We start from the raw sequence: 5,396 nt of genomic DNA on the forward strand, positions 1-5,396 counted from the left end.
GTGATCAATATTTGAAAGCTTTCTTTCCAATCAGAAATTTCTTGATTGATTCAGTGGTTAAGTGCATGTGTAAGATATGTCACAATGTCCTTCTACTAGACTACTAACATGCTAAGCCAGATATGTCCCTCGTATGATTTTGTAAAGGTTTTCCTTCACCTCTAGAACTACGATTTCAAACCAATTTCGTCCAAATTGGGTATAAATGAGCCTAGGGAATTTTTATATTTTCTCTTCTTTTTTATTCGTTCAGACAACAAATATGGCCACCATGCATGCATGTCTAAAATAGAAAATAGGTAATTATTTTATATCTCAGAAATCGTTATAGATAGAAAATGTCTGACATGGGCAAAAAACAATCGACCTACTTTCTCTTCTTATCATAATCATCAATCTTTTACAGGAGTGATTGAAATTAAATGACTATTTTTGATGAAATTGAGTGTTTTTGCAAAATATTCCGAAAATTATAATAGATTGGAAGACATTCTTTGTAGTGGCAAACATTATCATCCGAATTCAAAATGTACAAAAGTGCTAATTAAACCATTGCCTTAATGAGTTATGCTCCCCAAATGACGATATCATGTATTTGCTTATTTTAAGAACTATAACAGATAGAGAAATCTATAAACAGCAAAAATGGTAAATAATAAAAATCTACAAGAGTCTTTATGACCAAATATTAAAGATGACTCTTTACCGAGTTAAAGTCTAAAAATTACAATTTTTGATAAATTTTTCGTGTCTGCCACTCACTAACTTATGTCAAGAACTATTAAAAATAGAGAAAAAACGTGTAAACAGCTAAAATGACTCTGCAATTCATGGTATACGAAAGGCAATATATATGAACGAAACCATTGGATGGATCCTAATAGTAGATGATGCCCTAATTTTTTTTAAAATTATTTGTGATTTAACAAATTATATTGATACCAGTACAGATATGCAACTGCAACATGAGGTCAAGGTCATATGATACCTGAAAGACAGACATGCAACATACAATCATTCCTTAAACCAAATTTAGTGTCTGAGAAACACCAAAACACCAAAACTTAATGGACATGTTCACCTTATAATCATTCCATACACTAAATATATTCGATCTATTGCTCATTGTATCTGGTAAAAACAGACCAAAAAAAAAACCCAAAAAACTTAGCATTGACCAATGTACTATATATACCGTATATGAAAATGAAGTCAATATCGAATACATGTAATACACATCAGACGGACATTTACAATTTGCAATCATTCCATACACCAAATAAAGCTGACCCTATTGCTCATAATTAAACTCATCATAGATACCAGGATTGAAATTTTATATTTACGTCAGACAGACGTTTCTGAGAAACTGACCAAAAACCAAAAAAAAATTACTTGACCAAGGAACATTGAGATTGAGGTCTATGAAATAAGACCAACCAGACAGACATGTTTATGATCATTCCATAAAACAAATATAGCTGAACAATTGCTTATTGTATTTGAGAAACAGATCAAACCACAATAAATTGCTTTGCTGAGTGCAGCTTGATACGACCGCAGAGGTTGAACCCTGAACAGTTGGGGCAAATTTGGACACAATATTCAAGCTTGATACTGTCTGAATTTGGATTGTGATCAAATTTTCGACATAATATAGGTTTCTAACACAAAACATATGTTAAAATTTTACAAATCTATTGTGCAATAATGTGCAAATAAATATATCCTGTTGAAACTTTTCAAAAATTTGTTTCAAATTTTAAAAATTTTGAAAAAAAAATTGAACCTCTTAAAAGAATTGAAACTCCCCTAACTTTTTGAACCTCCCCTTAGAGTAATTATCCCCACAATTGATTCCAGCCTTTCTTTTGTAGTATGTAACCTTGTTGTACAATTTCAGAGAGATCCATACAGTAAAATGCTTGTTTTTGGCCCTTAATTCCTGCTAGAATGGGACAAAATAAAAACCGAACTCAATCCTAGCCTTCCTTTTGTGTCATAGACCTATGTGGTACAAAAATGCTTGTTTTTGACCCCTTAATTCCTAAATTGTTTGCACCATAATCCCCAAAATGAATCCAAAGCTTCTCTTTGTGGTATTAAACATTGTCGTACAATTTCAGAGCAATTGAATTAATTATACTCAAGTTATTATCCTGAAGAAGACAAGAGTGCACACGCTGAAATGTCTCGCCTTCTTTACTAATCATTGATATTATGTTGATAGACCTAAATATAAAGCTTTATTACAACTGTCACATAAACTCAACATTAACCAAGAAAACGAAACATTTTGAACCATGAAAATGAGGTCAAGGTCAGATGAACAATGCCAGGCAGACATGTACAGCTAACAATAATTCAATACAACACATATAGTTGACTCATTGCTTATAAATAAAGAAAAACAGACCAAAACACAAACACTTAACCCTTAGCAATGGACTGTGAAAATGAGGTCAAGGTCAAATAAAACCTGTGTAACAGACATATAGATCATAAAATATTTTCATACACCAAATATAGTTGAACTAATGCATAAAGTTTTAGAAAAATAGACCAAAACTCAAAAACTTAACTTTGACCACTGAACCATGAAAATGAGGTCAAGGTCAGATGACACCTGTCAGCTAGGCATGTACACCTTACAATCATTCTATACACCAAATATAGTAGACCTATTGCATATAGTATAAGAAAAACAGACCAAAACACAAAAACTTAACTATAACCACTGAACCATGTAAATGAGGTCAAGGTCAGATGACACCTGCCAGTTAGACATGTACACCTTACAGTCCTTCCATACACCAAATATACAAGACCTATTGCTTATAGTATCTGAGATATGGACTTGACCACCAAAACTTACCTTGTTCACTGATCCATGAAATGAGGTCAAGGTCAAGTGAAAACTGTCTGACAGGCATGAGGACCTTGCAATGCACATAACAAATATAGTTATCCAATTACTTATAATAAGAGAGAATTCAACATTACAAACAATCTTATCTTTTTTTTAAGTAGTCACTGAACCATGAAAATGAGGTCAAGGACATTGGACATGTGACTGACGGAAAGTTCGTAACATGAGGCATCTATATACAAAGTATGAAGCATCCAGGTCTTCTACGTTCTAAAATATAAAGCATTTAAGAAGTGAGCTAACACCGCCACTGCCGCCATAGCCGCCGGATCACTATCCCTATGTCGATCTTTCTGCAACAAAAGTTGCAGGCTCAACAAAAAATGCTTCTTTTGGGCACCTAATTCCTAAACCCTTGGGACCATCATCCCCAAAATCAATCCCAACCTTCCTTTTGTGGTATTGAACCTTAGGCCACACCAATTTAATTTCTTGTTCTACAGATTTTTGGACTCCAAAAATTGGGGCGAGCGAGCGATTTGAAAATTTTAATAAAAAAATATTTAATTTGCAAATTTTTGAGGCGAAGCTTAAAAAGTTAAGGCGAGCGATTATAATTTTTTTTTGTAAACATAAAATAGTAGGTTTTCACTATATTAAAACTTGATTTATCACTTGTACCTTGACATTTCTTTAATTTATGAAGTATTTTTTCCCTGTTCAACAAAAAAATAATCAGATAATTGAATAATTAAATTTGGTCTAGTATGTATGTGTGACTGACAATGAGACAATTCTCCATCCAAGTCATAATCAGGTTCAGAACAACCCCTTAATGTTATGAATATCCCTTTTATGAGGGTTAATATAAGTTATAATATATTTTTTTTGTAAAAACACTTTTAGTACAAAAAGGGCTAATATTTCCCCAAAGAACTATAATATCTATATGGTATTAAATGGTCAAAACATGTCCAAGAATTTTACTGGGCTTTCACCATGTTAACACATTTACATGTACTTTAACAGTTTAATCTTTTAGAAAATTTGTTTAAAAATAAAATGTATTTCTCCTCTTTTTGAGTAAAAAATTCTAAGTTTTCAAAGGTTTTGTATAGTAGCACTATACAAATCCTTCCTACAACCTGAGACTTCTATAACACATGTGTTATAGTAGTCTCATCAGCTACAACAGTAAACATGGTAAAATGACCACTTTAAGTCCCTTGTCTGAGGGATACCCTGATAATAACAAACATAGGTCAAAGTAAGGCCTTTTACACAGAGCTTTGATCCAGACCAAACAGCAAGCTATAAGGGACCACAACTTAGTATTGTACACAATTCGAACAGGAAAACCAACGATCTAATTTATATTTCCAAACGGGAAAATACCACATCAACAAACGATAACTGCTGAACTGAACAACAGGTCCCTGAATCAATCAGGACAGGCACAAACCTGCAGCGGTCATGACCGTCACATTACATTATAATTGCAGTTGAAGGCAAATCCTTCTGAAGTTCTTTGTACTTTATTTTAACAACAAACAATTTTTGATAGGGAATATAAGTCAAGGGGAAAGAAACCAATGTTTTGTTCTGTTCAGGTATTCCTGCTGTTATATATTTTTATCGGAGCACTCCCACTCCACTCATGCTGAAACATATATTCTCACAGATATTTAGTGTTGTGCATGGGGTGCTTATAGGTTTAAAATCGTTATATAATTGTTATACTGTGATTTTAAAAACAAATGTTGAGATCTTTTTATAATATTTACAAAATAAACGATGCAGGAAATGGACATGATTACATTTCCGAATGCGGGAAGCGGGAATATAATAAAAATTTAAAAAATCTGTTTTGTAAAAAATAGGTGCGGGGCAGGTCCGTCGAACAAGGAATTAAATTGGTGTGGCCTTAATACTGAATTTCAAAGAGATTCATTCACTTAAAATGTATTGTCCAGAAACCAAATGTGCCTTTGGACAGCGACGCAGACAACATAATACCATTGTACCATCCAAAAATATTTTGCAGTCGTATACAAACTAAACATTAACCAGTGAACCATAAAATGAGGTCAAGGGCAGATGGTACATGCCAGACAGACATATAAGATTAAATCCTGCAGGGGGCAGGTGCACTAAGACTTCAATTTTAATTGATTAGGATTGTCAATAGTATTACCAGAGGACATTCAAGATTTCCCACCAATAAAAAAGCTCACTATTGTGAAAAAGTGACTTATACACAGCAATCAATCAAACCACACTTTTTGATGTTCATATTTTTTTAGAATAGCAGATTTTGCACATGATAATGAAGTGATTATGCTTTCACTTTCACCATACACTTTTTCCTGCGAGTCATCTCCCTGTATGCTGTTTTTTTCTGCTTGTTATTGCTTCACCTCTGAAACAGTATAAGATATTGACAATTCATTTAACATGTTCTTTCCCTTTCCACATTTAACATATGTCTCACTATTACTCAGTAGGCCTTGAAACAACAAAACACAGC

Source organism: Mytilus galloprovincialis, chromosome 2 (assembly GCF_965363235.1).
Source record: "Mytilus galloprovincialis chromosome 2, xbMytGall1.hap1.1, whole genome shotgun sequence".
NCBI lineage: Eukaryota > Metazoa > Mollusca > Bivalvia > Mytilida > Mytilidae > Mytilus > Mytilus galloprovincialis.